Source organism: Xyrauchen texanus, chromosome 46, assembly GCF_025860055.1.
Source record: "Xyrauchen texanus isolate HMW12.3.18 chromosome 46, RBS_HiC_50CHRs, whole genome shotgun sequence".
In the NCBI taxonomy this organism is placed as follows: domain Eukaryota; kingdom Metazoa; phylum Chordata; class Actinopteri; order Cypriniformes; family Catostomidae; genus Xyrauchen; species Xyrauchen texanus.
This window is the reverse complement of record NC_068321.1, coordinates 17,415,255-17,431,306: the sequence shown is the minus strand read 5'-3', so window position 1 is coordinate 17,431,306 and position 16,052 is coordinate 17,415,255. Positions and strand designations below refer to the sequence as shown.

General features: G+C 38.5%; 1 protein-coding gene across 1 annotated transcript in view; it reads left to right on the top strand.

Annotated features, from left to right (window-relative positions):
- spon1b (spondin 1b) overlaps nt 1-16,052 on the top strand; it is an 86,716-nt gene that overhangs the window by 24,048 nt on the left and 46,616 nt on the right. The gene's annotated exons all lie outside the window — the stretch shown is intronic.

Sequence of the window (16,052 nt, the reverse complement as noted above, 5' to 3'; positions counted from 1 at the left end):
AAGGCAAAATTTAAACTCCTCAAATAATCAGCATCGTCATGGTTACTGTTGTAACCTCCGTTCCCTGATGGAGGGAACGAGATGTTGTGTCGATGTAGTGACATTAGGGACATCGCTCTTGAGAGCCCCGAACACCTCCCATTCTTTGAGAAAAGGCCAATGAGAATTGGCGAGTGGAATTTGCATGCCACTCCCCCTGACATACGGGTATAAAAGGAGTTGGAATGCCCACTCCTTTCAGGTTTTGTGAACCATAGGGCTAGGGAGGAAAGACATCCAGGGTCCATGACTTTGTGAACTCGATTGGGCAAAAAAGCGCATGTTTTCGCCTCAGGGGAGGGGAAAGGCGCTATACGCAAACGATAAACCCGGCGAGCTGTTCCGTACTCTTTCCGAACTCTACCTGTTCGTACCTGAAAGCATGGCCTGGATCTGGTAGGCCAATGCAATGGCATCCACGATCATGTCTACCACTGCTGGTGGTAGGCCACTTAGGTCTTCCACGTCCCATCCAAGGGCAACATGTGGAGGTTCCAGTGTATTTGTGCAGTCCCCGGGCCAGCTGTGTGCCAGCGTGTCTGTCCCGAGGGGGGCCCCCGTCAGGGAATACCAGAGTGGGTGGTGGGAGGACTCCTGGGAAGCGAACAGGTCTACCTGTCTACCATGGTCATATTCTTGCAATGAGAACATGAACCATCCACAAACGCTGCCTCAGTGTGATCGCTGCCCAGACACGTGAGGCAGTGCCCGTAGCCATCGGAAGTGGAGAGATAACGAACGCATCCAGGAATCACACAAAGACGAAAAGACATCTTTATAAAGACGCGTCTTTAAAAAGACTTTCAACGTCAGTAGTAGCAGTAGTATTCAGCTTGCTGATAATACAACTGCTCGGCTCCCAAGAAAAAATCTGAATGGAGTGGGCATTCCAGCTCCTTTTATACCCGTATGTCTGTGGGAGTGGCATGCAAATTCAACTCGTCAATTCTCATTGGCCTTTTCTCAAAGAATGGGAGGTGTTCGGGGCTCTCAAGAGCGACCCCTAGTGTCACTACATCAGCACAACGTCGAGTGAGTGACAGAGTGGCTAGAGTTTTCAGTCACGATTCCAAAGTTTTCAGTTACGCTCCCTGAATTTTTTTTTCTCATATGGGTGGTGCTAACTGAGATGAGCTAGTGAGTTTTTGATGGACAGCTCTTTGACATGGAAGAAGAGGTCAGTCAGTGGAAGGGGCTCTGGTTCAGTTTTGCTTGTAAAAGTGCGAGAATCTGCCAGTGTCTTCGTAATTCATTAATGTTTAGTAATATATATAGAGACATTAGCTTTTGTATTATTGTTTTATTGTATTACCATTTATTATATCTGTATTTTTTTTTCTCCCTATACTTTGTTGCTTTAGGCTCTTTCAAGCTGTCAAGATTAATTTTAGCTGGCATTGAAAGCAAACAAACAAACAAACAAACAAGTTTAACAATGAAAAATCAATATAAAAAATACAAAGACTCATACTGTGCAAAAAGATTAAGACAGAATACAACATTTCAGTACAAAAAGCCATCACCCAATAGAGCAGTTTTACGATCTGGGGTGTCAAGTTTACATCATATTAAAAAATGATTTTGTTTTGTTCTATCTTGTCTTTTTATTTATTATTATAGCTCTTTTGTCTCCTGTGCTTTCAGGGCTTTTTACACATGCTTGATCTCAGTTCTGATACTTCTGGTTGTATTTACTTGACATGATCATTCATCTTTGGAGGTGGTAAGAATGCTTTGTACTTCTATAAGGGTGGATCTGTATAAGGACAATTTGGACTGTTATACTTTTTGGATTTGTTTTACTTTGTTACTTTTCAGAAAAATTCAACAAAGTGTTGGAATATTACAAAAGATTTAATGTGCACTATGATCTTTGACCTCAACATGTTAAAAGGGTCATATCATGAGAAATCAAAGAGATAAAAGAGAAAAAGTTCGCTAACATTTGACTTTCTTTTTCTGTGGAACACACAAAAAGTTAATTTTTTCATACAATGAAAGTGAATGGTGACTGAGGCTGTCATTCTGCCCATTATCTCCTTTTGAGTTCCACTTAAGAAAGCCAAAGAAAACCCTGTGGAACAACATGAGGGTGAGTAAATTATGTCATAGTTTTATTTATTATCCCTTTAAGGGCGCAGAACCAAAAAATTTCCTGTATAATTCTAAGGGTTAGGGAGAGTGAGGAAAATGGTCATAAAAAGAGGGTTGAAATATCTCATAACATTTTTAGAGATTTTATTGTAAAATAATTTTTTAGTGAGCAGTATAATTTTTTCCAGCTATAAGCTTCTATGAAAAGACTTTAACTAACATTGTTGTTCCACAAGAATCTTATCATAAAATTACTTATCAAAGGTATTTTGCTTTTTTCCAAAAGCCATCAATTACCGGTATATTTGGCAGGAATAATTTCAACCTAAGACATATTTCTTTTGGGAATGCAATCACAGAACATTCACACCAGAAAAGATCAGTGAAAATAAATATTCGTAGATCACGTTGCAGTAGTCGAATCTCCTCTGAATGCCAAATTGCAAAACTAGAAAGGAACACAGTAATACCTATTCAACCCCATAGCAGAGTATCTCTGTAGTGGGTTTTGGTAGTATGGACTAGCATAGGCTCCCTCCATTGTGAGGGGAAAATAATGCTATACTGAACTCTTACTTAAAATGGTCTAACACAAAACAGCTTTGCATTTAGCCAGAAATATCACACCAATGCTGAATTACACATGGTTCTATTATTAATGCTTTAAGTCAAAATGTCTTTTGAAAGGCTGTCATTTTCTTTCCTTTAGCTGGTACATGGATAAAGATGTAATCTTTGTCTAGTCCTTTTAGTACCTGTGAATGGAATTCAAATCATCCATTTTCCTCTGTTTTATGATGATTAAAATATGCAATTGTCTCTTTCTCATAGTCCCCTGGTGAATTTTTACCTACACGTATGGTATGCATGACCACAGACACCTTTGTACTTAGACTTGTTGACTGAAATTTTGAACGGCATTATAAAATGCTTCAGTAAGTTCATGAGGTAGTTGTCATTTTGGTTCTAAAACAGACTTTGATCACTTTGTGTTCTCTCAGGAAGGCCAGTCAGTTTTATCTGATGCAAGCTTATGGAATATTATAGAGTATTTTCAGCCTTCTTGTTGGTTTTCGACTTATTCCGTTTAGAAACAAAAAGAGATATTAGGCAGAATTTGTGTCTATGCTTGTGGTGCAATGAAAGTGAGTAGTGACTAAGACTAACATTTTATCTTTCCATCCATCCATCTTCAACCGCTTATCCGAAGTCGGGTCGCGGGGGCAGCTGCTCCAGCAAGGGGCCCCAAACTTCCCTATCCCGAACCACATTAACCAGCTCTGACTGGGGGACCCCGAGGCGTTCCCAGGCCAGTGTGGAGATGTAATCTCTCCACCTAGTCCTGGGTCTTCCCCGAGGCCTCCTCCCAGCTGGACATGCCTGAAACACCTCCCTAGGGAGGCGGCCAGGGGGCATCCTTACCAGATTCCCAAACCACCTCAACTGAGTCCTTTCAACGCAAAGGAGCAGCGGCTCTACTCCGAGCTCCTCACGGATGACTGAGCTCCTCACCCTGTGTCTAAGGGAGAAGCCTGCCACCCTTCTGAGGAAGCCCATTTCGGCCGCTTGTACTCGCGACCTAGTTCTTTCGGTCATGACCCAACAACCTTCATGACCATAGGTGAGGGTAGGAACAAAAATTGACCGGTAGATCGAGAGCTTTGCCTTTCGGCTCAGCTCTCTTTTCGTGACAACGGTGCGATAGAGCGAGTGCAATACTGCCGCCGCTGCCCCGATTCTCCGGCCAACCTCCTGCTCCATTGTCCCCTCACTCGTGAACAAGACCCAGAGGTACTTGAACTCCTTCACTTGGGGCAAAACCTTATTCCCTCATTTTATCTTTCATGGAAGAAAAAGTCATACTGGTTTGGAACAACATTAGTGTGAATAAATGATGACAAGTGTTCTATTATCCAAATATAGAATATTATAACTTGTCCCATGTGAAAAGTGCTGGTATTTGCTTATATATCCCTGTCAGAGAAAATTCCTTATTTTTGTTCCAACTTAGCTGTTATGTCATTATGAATATTTTTATCATGTCATCTCGGTAATGATGTATTTATCCCACAATCTATCAAGAGCACAGTATGAGGCAAATAGAAAAGTTAATGAAATGGGCTTTGGAATGAATCTTTCCCCAAAGAGGACAAGATGGTTAATGCTTTTGAAACACATTGATGTACATAACTGTGGAATTTACATTTCTACTAACAGTATGGGAGCTCTCTATTTACATGCTAAATATGCCACGAGAATCTTTATTGTGCTGTATAGTTGGGTGTTTGTTTGCGCCTCTAAGAAAAGCAATTAATTAAAGTGTTTGCATGCTCTAATTAAACTTCGCAGAACTGATATGTGTTTGATGTTGAGTTATTGCTGACCTACTGAACATGATGTCGGTGCTCCTTTCCTTGCATTAATTGTCTGCTGAAGCTACAAAGCCTCTATTTTCAGAACTGGTTTTTTTTTTCCACTTTATATACCTGTCAAAGGAATAGTTCACCCTCATGTTGTTCCAAACCTATATGACTTTAGTTCTAATATGGAACACAAAAGGAGATGTTAGGCAGAATGTTAGCCTCAGCCACTATTCACTTTTATTGCATCTTCTTTCCAAAGTAAAAAGAGAGTGAGGCATGTCATTCAAGCCAAATACAAATAGTTATGTTCGCACAAGTTAAGTTCTCGCTTTAACACGTGAGCCACTGTGAATGAGGTGAATGAGGTTCTCTAGTGCTCATGAATCGCAACTTCAAAATATGATGAATTCATATTTTAAATGTATTATGCATATTACCTTAGCTTAAGTCATTTACTTAAATGTAATTACTTTAATTGACAGTCAGTATCTGTTATGTGATTACAGTACTTACTTTGTAATGGGATACACCCAACACTGTACATGGACTACTGTAATGATGCTTTTGTGTCCTTTCTTAAGCTTTCAGTTGAGGTACTATCAACCGCCATTGTATTGAAATGGCTTACTTACCACAGCATATTAAGAAGGGATAGAAATGTTGATTTTAACATTGGAAAATATACACTTTAGCTTTAATTAATTCATGTAATGGTAATTCTTTATAAAAATCTTATTGCATTTTTCAAAAAGTGATTTGCATTCTTTTGAAAGCCTTAATGGCATAAATTTTGGATTTTAAAGTATACGCATTGTGTTTAGCTGAGATATGTTCTAGCACAGCAACACTCTGTCATCAACAAAACAACACATATCTACAATTGTGTCTCTCAAACTAGCAATTCAATATTCAGTCAGTCCCCACGCCTCTCTTCATGATTTAACTTCTCATTTCTACCTTTCTAAGCAATTTATAAGAATAGTTTACCCAAAAGTGAAAATTCTGTCATCATTTACTGACTTTCTTGCATGTAACACAATGAAAAAGATGCAATTAAAGTGAATGGTGACGGAGGGTCACATTCTGCCTCTTTCTTTGTTCCACAGAAAAGGAAAGTCATACAGGGGAGTAAATGATGACAATTGTTTTTAGATTTTTGGTGAACTATCCCTTTAAGGACACATCTCTTTTGTGGATGTGACCTGCGAACATACAGAGTCAGGTTTGGTTTGCTTATTTGTGCCTGTCTTGGACTCGAGTTGTGAACAGTAATGAGAACAGAAATATTTTCAAATTCCTAACACTGTAGCTAGAGCTTGTGGGGCTTTGCATGATAGCCATCAGATCCTTACACAATGTCTGAAAATTATGCTTTCTGGTTCCATTGTCCGTTCTAGAACTTCCTAGGCCAGCAGACGGCCGCACTGTTTAAAAACACAATACTTTAGTTGGGAATAATCATCTCATTTGAGCCAGTTGGCAGGTTGCCTGTTAGCTTTGCTTTGGATGCTGCTTGGAGATATCCATGAAAAACAAAGCTAATGCTTCTTCTGGCTGTGTTTCCAACAGACGTTACTGCTGTATAAAAAGAAGGACTTGTGAATAGTTTGAAAAGCTTGTTATGAGCAGATATGCCACTATTTAAGCATAGACAATGCAATTTAAAAGAAATATTTTACCCAAATATGAAAATTCTGTCATTATGTCCTTATTTATTTATTTCTAATATGGAACACAAAGGTGTATTTTTGAAGAATTTCCTGGCCATTCTTTTCCCTTTAATGAAATCGAATGGGGACTAGGGCTGTCAAGCTCTAAAATGACACACACACAAAAATACTAAAGTGTCATAAAAGTAGTCATTAAGGAATGTTTCACCCAAACATGAAAATTCTCTCATCATTTACTCACCCTCATGCCATCCCAGATGTGTATGAATTTTTTCTTCTGCTGAACACAAAAAAAGATTTTTAGAAGAATTTCTCAGCTCTGTTGGTCCATACAATGCAAGATACTAAAACTTTGCCGGTCCAAAAGGACATGAAGGCAGCATAAAATAATCCATAAGACTTCAGTGGTCAAATCCATATCTTTATAAGCAATATGATAGGTATGGGTCAGACACAGATAAATATTTAAGTCCTTTCTATCAATCTCCACTTTCACTTTAAAGGTGCAGTATGTAAGATTCAGAAACCCATGTTATTAATGACACCTGTGTCCATTAAGTGAACTGCAGCCAGCTACCTGTTGCTCGTGCTCGCACTCGTGCACACACTCCATGGGGATGCAAGCATCAGCCAAAACAATGATGTAACATACAAAGAGACAACGTGATTCACCGGTATCATTTTGACAGATGAGGTATCATGAGGTAGCACACAGTTATGATTGTTTTAAAACAAAGTGTGGATATAGGTCTGACTATGCGAGTCTGTAGTTTGAAGTAATCACTTTTCTTTGCATGATACATTGACTGCATTTATGTGATAGCCTATGACAGCGTTAGCTAGCTAGCCAGCTTTATCAATAGCTGTTAGCTAAATTTGGTGGATGATGACAGTAGCTGTTTATAAAATAGACTGTACATTATAAATATGTTGACACAATTCAGTATTAATGTGATTCCATCACGACTGTCATTTTGATATATCGATGCGCTATTGTTTTATAATCATAGATTGTATATATTTTCTGTATAACCAAGTTACGTTACACTAATGAATGGGTCTTTTTGCATTATCTTAAACATTGTCTAGCATTCATTTAATTTGTTATTGTAGTTTACCTTGCTGAATAATTACAGATTAACTTTACTGTGCAGGCAAGATCAAGTTAGCTAAAATTACACAGACCAATCCTTATGGCACTATATTTCACATGCTTTGCAGTTATGTAAGCTTACCTGTCCAATAAGAAGAACGCCGATTCAGGGTCGGTTTTAATCCCCCAAACCGAACTAATTTCCCTCCAGGAATCAAATGCCCTGTCGTTGTTCACTCTAGTTATGTGTATGTTTTGGCTTCTCAGAGTGTGTGTAGGAGTCATGCTGTTCTGGGAGCTGGACATTTGCTTGACTCCATCTCTAAGATAACGTTACCTAGTGTTGCAGTTTGTTGTCGCTGTTGAATAGCGGAAGATAGACACTGAGGCAAGGCTCTCGGGAGCACGCATACATTTCACATCCTTTGGATTTTCCTGGCAAAAGCGACCCGCTCCCTTTGCATGAAAATCAGTCTACAGGCTTTAATAGGCAACCTAGGAAGGCCGGGAAGGGCTAATTTTTTAAGTTGTGTTTCCAAAATTGTTACATATTGCACCTTTAACATTCTTCTTTTGTTTTTAGCAATTCACATTCTTTGTGCATATCAGCACCTACGGGGCAGGGAGGAGAATTTCTAGGATAAAAGGACTTAAATATTGATCCGTTTCTCAGCCATACCTATCATATAGCTTCTGAAGATATAGATTTAACCACTGGAGTCGCAGTGTTTCCCACAGGATTTTGTGAGACTGTGGTGGGTGGACCTCGGACCCTCTAAGGGGGTCTGGTGGCTTGCTCCCTCATAAGAAAATGTTGTTCATTTTAAAGTTAAATGCATCAATCTGGTGCACTTTGAGAGCAAAATTAAGAGGCTAGATCTATTAAGAACTTTGTGCTTTGGAAACAATTTTGTGGTCTAGTAATAATTTAATCATTAACACATTGGTTGTATAGATATGAATGGTGATGATACGGTTAGAAAGTCACACCCACAAAGCATGGTAAACGAGACTGATCTGAAACTACTCTGACCTACTCCCCCTTTCTCTGCTGTCAAAATCACCTGCTGTCCCTCCCTCTGGGGAGGCTGTCTCCCCTGCTACCCCAATAGGAATGACTTGCCCTGCTGCACCTCTCTGAATGTCTGTCTCTCTATGAGAGTCAGCTGAGGCTGTCTATCCTGCTGCCCCTGTTGTATCTTCTGCTACCTGGAGAAGCTGTCTCTTCTGCTACAAAGAAACAAGTAACGTTAAGATCCCACTGTTTCTCCAGTTTATTTCTTGAAAAATCCTATGAATAATCTGTTTGGCTATTGATGTGCCCTCATCTGGTGGTGGATTTTGCTCTCTTTCTTGAAATATTCTTAAATGCTCATCAAGGAAAATCAAGGTGACCAATATTAAGCTTAAAACAGTAGAGTTGTTTCAACTGGCTGAACAATCAACATAAAGTTTCATGTAAAACTCAACTTAAACAAACATAAACAGGCACACACAACATGCCCACATGAGTCTCTCTCTCTCTCTCTCTCTCTCTCTCTCTCTCTCTCTCTCAAACTGATGTTTCCGGCTCTTCTTTATCTCGCTCTCCCACTGATCAGCTGATTCACTGGTTGTTTTTTGTTTTACGCACCATTCTCTTTACACTCTAGAGACAGTGGCACATGAAAATCCCAGGTGATCAGCAGTTACAGAAATACTCATACCAGCCCACCTGGCACCAACAATCATGCCACAGTCAAAATGACTGAGATCACATTTTCCCCATTCTGATCGTTGATGTCATTAAGTGAAGCTCCTGACCCATATCTGCATGATTGTATACATTACAATGTTGCCACATGATTGGATGATTAGATAATTGCATGAATAAGTAGATGTACAGGTGTACCTAATAAAGTGGCCGGTGAGTGTATATTCAATACACTTAACTCAGAACTTAGTTGAAGCAACTTTAGCAGCGATTACAACCTCTTTTTGGGTATGATGCAACAAGCTTTTCACACCTGGATTTGGGGATTTTCTGCAATTCTTCTCTGCATATCCTCTCAAGCTCTGTCAGGTTGGATGGAGAGTGTCGTTGGACAGTCATTTTCAGGTCTTTTCAGAGATGTTCGATTATATATACTCAGAGGTCAGATTGAGATTTCGAAGGTGTGGGAACTCTAAAAACGGGTTATGTTGCGACACATGTGGTAAAATTTTTAGAGACGGATGGACGAGCTCCGATGTGAAATCATCTCTTCAGGTCAGGAATTAAACATCGTGCTCAGGTTTAGGCTGTAAATGAATACATGGGAATCACATGTGAAACATGTGATACATTAACATAGACATTTCAAGAAGTGGAAAGTGGAGGCTATATGATGTTGTATTATAATAAATGTTAAACTTGACAAGCTCCAGACGTGAACAATTAACGGAGATGCAAACTGAGTTAAGACTGCTTCCATCCGATCACAACGTGTGCATTTTCATTCATAAGGTTCTTAAATTCTTTGTAATTTTGGACGTTTATTTAAAATGATGCTTTATCCTTGTGCTTTTTTGATAATCAGTCAAACGAATATTTTTTATATTATTCGGATTAATCAGTTTTTCGTTTCGAAGTCATCATTCGTGCCTTTCCGAATAAGGTATTCGGCTTCAGGCACATCCCTACATAATTACATGGAAAATTTGGTTTAGTAGAATTTTAAGAATGATATCACATTTATTTTATATATTTTATAAAAATCAGACGACAGCTGGGACAAGTTACCTTCTTGCCCGTTGGGAGTCATCTTATAAACCAGACTAAATTGATATCTAATGTTACAATATAAAAGTTAATGCACATTGTTCTTACTGGGGGAAACCAACACCTTCTGCACGACGACCTTATTCTGATAGTGTAATTGGTAATTAAAAAATTGCATAAAATTACAAGAGTTTAAAATTCTTCACTGCCTTGTGAAGAAGCATTTTCACTATAGTGAATCCCACTGTATATTTGTTAGAAAAAAAATCCAAAAGAAAAAAAAAACACAAAATAAATGCTGAAAAATAAATGCTGAATCAGCAAAAATTTAGTACACATCAATATGTAAATAGGCTAACAGTGAAACTTTTACAGTGTGTCGTTCAAGTGGTATTTTGTTCTTAAGTTGTAGGCCTATGATATTTTGATCTGATGTCACTTTGGATGTGATTGATTTCTGATTCAAACCCCTTCGGTATTCAGCTTTTTAACAAAACTAAGCAAATCGTTACTACATATCAGTGGATCTAAGAAATGGGTGATCGGACCACATTGCAATACAGAAGCGGAACGTGCATCTGTGCGGGGGCACGGTCTGGTGCCGCTCTCGTATATGCTGCCTCTACCAGCATCCGCAACTGACTAGAGCGAAGCATAATGAGGTTTAACTATTTTTGAACAAGTACACTCGCTAAATAGAGATGGAATGTGTCATGGGGATCAAACTAAAACCGCATTGGAGAATACAATAAATGGGAGGGATTGACAAACAAGCATTTTCATTGTATTTCTTATACTGACTATACTGATCACAAAGTATATTCAAGACATTGCTGATGTAAAAAAACAGCACCATCACTATTCGAAAAAAGTACTTTTGTTTTTTTTATCAAATCTAGATAGGCCCCATTTCCAGCAGCCATCACTCGAACACCTTGTCCTTGAGTAAAAACAAGAGGATAGTACATCATTGTCTCTAGTTTGAGAAATAGATGCCTCAGCTGACAGCTTCATTGAATTCTACCCGCTCAACACCAGTTTCATGCACAACAGTAAAGAGAAGACTCAGGAGTGCAGGCCTTATGGGAAGAATAAGGCCGGCAAAAGAATAATTGCAAAGGAAAAAGCCACTTTTGAAACAGAAAAAAAAAATGTTATGGATCTTAAACCCATTTTATATATATATATATATATATATATATATATATATATATATATATATATATATATATATGCGTTAGAGCTCAAGTCCTCATTCAATTGCACCTTTTGTGTCCCACCGAAGAAAGAAAGTCATATTGGTTTGGAACAACATAAGGGTAAATTATGACAGAATTTGCATTTTTGTCACATACTTTTTTTAATGTGTGTTTAGTACTTGAGAAGGCCTTATTTTGCAGCATTAATAAATTCTAGTATTAATACTTTTTCCAACTATCATGTTGGAAGAAGAATTTGGTTGGTTGCATCTAATGGAGATCTCAACAAACACATAAACAAGTCGCTGCTGAAGGGACCACATTTCCCTTGGTTTTTATAATGGCACTGTGAACTCACTGTTGGCTGTGCAGAAAGTTTATTATCTGTGATTTGTGATTCCTCCAAAATGTTCTTCATAAACACACCTCCAGACTTCATGTTTGATGTTAAAACATTATTTTCGTAAAGTAGGTCATTAATAAACACCCCATATTTTTATAACCCCTACTATGTTCAGAGGGTATAGGAGGCTTTTCTCAAAAAAACGTTGGCTTTGCAAGCACAACATGCTTTCTGTGTTATGCTGTACTGACGAGTGCACTTCTCAACATCGGTGTGTTTGGCAACCTGCGTAAGCACCATGGTCCAAAGGTGCCCAGGTCATGTGTTCCACTAATCCCAAGGATCATGACAGAATGTGAAACATTTGGGTAGCTTTGCTGTGATAGCAGGAACTCAAAGCCCAAGATCTCCATACAAAGCTCAGTGCTGCAGCTTACAGTTGCAGCCATGTTTCTCAAGCACTCCGAGGTGTTTTGAGGGCTCTTCTTGTAATCCTGAGAACCTCCAATGCCTCCCCTCCCTCCAGTCCCCCTGAAAAACACCACCCACCGAATAACATAAAAGCCAGAAATAGGACCAAAGCAGACTTGACATTTCGTTTGAATACAAATCTCAAAGACGAATTCACTAAACGGTTGTGACACTTTTTATGTGGTATTTCAGGGAAAAACCCTGTGTTATTATTTACTAATCACCAGCAATCCAGTCTTAAATTGCAATTAATAGTGCAATTAATGCTGCATCCTCCAAAACAACCTCGCGTTCAAAACTGAGATGCAAGGTCAAGAATGTGCTGAGCAAAATTCCAGCAGTAATACCTATTGTGAATTAGGTACTAAATCATCACAGACAGTGCGTGCAAATAAGCCATGCTATCAGTGGGCAGAATTAATCCTTTATGAATGTCCCCCTTTTGTCTGGAAAGGTGATTCTTTTTCGTACTTTTTTTTTTTTTTTTTACAATATGAGACCACCGAAGCATTTTGGAGTAATAGACAAGATAAGTTTGTGGATATGTAATTAACAATGACACTCTCTGAAATGTAGAGGTCAATGGAACAATGCCAGTGTAAACTGGGTGTATTACATGGATATGGAGCTGTGATTTATTTTTGACAGTGATGTGATACCTTGCTAAGGCTCAGGAGAAGATTAGTTCTAATGCCGCTCTTGGTGGCCACATGTACATATGAAATTTGACTTTACTAATTTCCTGTGTAAATTAAAGAATGAACAAGAGAGAGAGAAAGATGTGTGTGCAAGATAGAGCGAGAGAGAAACTGATTCCAGTTCGTTATTACCAAGTGATAATTAAGTCCAACAGTCGACTAGGCTATAATAAGAAGCGACAGAGAGATGGCAAGTGAACAAATGTAAAGGGTACAAAATTGTGAATGAGGGTTACTAGAGTGTCGGTTCTCTGAAAAAATATTATGAATTTGTTCTCTGTTTATTATTGTATCAAGAATGATGACTTTTCAATTAGTGAGGTAAGGTTGACTAGTTCATCTAATTTTATTTTATTTTTTGTAGTTTTGATATTTTAGTGGCAGTGCTTAATTAACCTGCTGACAGTGTGCTGTGCTTTAGCTGTTAGAAAGTTTGCCTGGTAAAACCATCTCAGAAATAGTTTCTTTCCCCTTACAGAAATGTTTTGAGACATTAACAGATACAGTATGTGCAGGATGCACATTTTTAAATTAAAACAATGATAGCCCTGATTATGTTTATTGTTAAGGGGAAGTGGCCATTTCATTCTTCTGGTTTAAAAACAAAATTAACATCACAACAATTAGGTATATGTGTAAACTGATTAATGATTGGTAGGAAAGTACACACACAAATGTCAGTAGACTCTGAGGGTTTTTACACATTATTCATGAGAAGGAACGCTTCCACCTCATGCATGAGCTTGCATTACATTGGAGAATTCAAACTCAAAGACGTAGCATATTTTCCAGGCGAAATCACTCGTCAGAATGGACCACAGTCCATAAACGGACCACTGTGAATATTTCTTGGCTGATTCTTGCGTTAAACATGCTGTTTATAAGGGGAGGCTGTTGGAGAGCTGAACCATTGCTTTGTTCTCCATGTGTCTGATCATAGACAAGGCAATACGACAGCTTGTTTGAAAACAGAAGACAATGATGAAAACCAAAAACTCAAAATCATATCAGCTCACTTTTTTTGTATCCTGTTAGGATGTGTGAAATTTTCTGGGATTTATACCTAAATGGTTAACCGGCATTACGTTGTCATAGGGGCGTAGATTCTGGGGGGATGGTGGAGGTAACCCCCCAATAATGAAGACTAGCAAGTACAACACCCTTTAGTCTAAAGTGTGAAAGATTGGCGCTGAACTAGGTGGGAACCATTAAGGGTATTTTCACACTTTGATTGTTTGGACCTGATTTTGAGATCTTAATGTGCGCTGCTTCATTAAGGCAATTTATTTAGAGACTAGCACCTATGATAAATGCATTATAGCATGATAAGTGTGACCAGGAGCATACAACGATTCAAATTAAAATGATAGGGAGGCCCATCTAGGCAAGATCAGGCAGGGCCGCCCACCACATCGTCCTTCACTTGCATCTCAACCACTGTCTCAGTTTTAGAGGAAATTGCTGCAAACCACTCTGCACCCAAGCCTCCCAAGTATGTCAAGCAAGAAAAGCAAACGCTAAGCACTAACATCACACTAACATCTGACATGTTACAGGATGTGCTCTCATTTTCTCATCTCTGAGGCAACACACTTTAAAAGGGAATTGTAAGCACCGCTACCATACAAGCCTTTAAAGCTTCATCCTCTCTTTGACAACTTCAAAAATAGGTGTTCAAAATTTTACTCCAACTCTAGGCCAATCTAAAGTGGCCCCCAAAAAGATTTTGGATACTCAAGCCACACTTAGATATTTATGAATGTCAGTGCATTAGATAACAAAATATCAAACCAAGTTGCATGGGCAAACAAAAGATTCTAGACCTTTTCTCAGAACTAACTTCACTTTTCTGAGCCATTTTTGCAATTACTTTTAACCAAATGGTGTCAAGGTCTGTTTTATATCAAGTACACACAGCTGTTCTAGCAGAGTAACCACAGATGTGGTTCATCACAACTATGGACAGTTTTCACTTTTGTTTGACAACCAGAAGTTGTCCAAATAATTTTTGTCTTCATTTTGAAACTGGTTATCTACTCTTTAACCATTTAACACCAAACAATCTTTTTATTTGCTTGACGAGTGTACTTGTGCTATCTTTCTTTAAAATTAATGGCATTTGGTTTGATATTCAGACATTTTAAGTGGGGTCCAATTACTTTTTAGGCCATACCAAATCAGAACTGATTGTGATATTTACCTTTTCTTCTCACAGTAGTTTGCATGCTGTAAGCCAATAGTGTATATATGTATATTAATGACTGGCTGGGGATGTTTCAGCTGACACACATGGTCTTTCACAATGTTCGTTCCCCCAAAAAACAAGAGCTAGACTCTCAATTCTAGCATCCAAAGGATGTAGAAGATTGGTTAGTGTCCCAATATTAACATTCAGATGGTACGTCCAAGTCTCTCGACTCTCTCTAAGTCAGTACAGTCTTCATAAACCGGCACTTGGACAAAACACAATAAAGCCACATTATGCGATGCACTTTCATTAATTTATGAGGGATCCCTCATAAATCCATTTTCAATAATGGCCCCTTTCCCTTACCATGTTTTCCCTATGTAAATTAGCCCGGGGGGGGGGGTCTGAAAGAACACATTTCATTCAGAGGGAAGGTCAGATGGCTCACAAAACTTAACTGACAAGGCCAAAGCTCTCACAAACTGCCTGACTGACAGCTCAGAAGCGTTGCATACTCACAAGGCAAGTGAAGACAGTGAATGATTAAAACCTGTTACGATTCAAGTGTATATGCCAAAAGCTCTGATGCTTAATTCAAGTGCTGATACGATTCAAGTGTATATGCCAAAAGCTCTGAAATGACTCATGTTTCATTACAGAGATTTTTGTGTAATCAAATGCTTTCTAGAATGAAAATGTACCTCCTCCTAATACCATAGTTAATGGTTGTGATGTTACAAAAGGCTGTTGGCTATTTACAAAAAAGAGAGCCCTTTCATATGTCCCACCCAATTTTTTTCTGATTAAATATCTTGTTTTGGAAATACATCATAAAATGGAAGTATAATTGTATATGAATGACAAGTACTTTTTAAAACTGATGCAATTACTTTGATAGATGGTTTTATCTTAAGTTGTTTTAGTCAATAGAGCTGTTTAGCATGAAGTCCAAAAACCCGAAAGAGAATTCGTCATGAGTTCCCTCAGGATTTTCCTATGGGTTTTTATAATGGGGTTTTTGAACTTATGAGAAAATAAGGTCTGTGGTAAGCATTACTTTTTCTTTTTCTTTTTTTTCAATTTGGAATGCCCAATTCCCGATGCGCTCTAAGTCCTCGTGGTGGCGTAGTGTCTCGCCTCAATCAGAGTGGCGG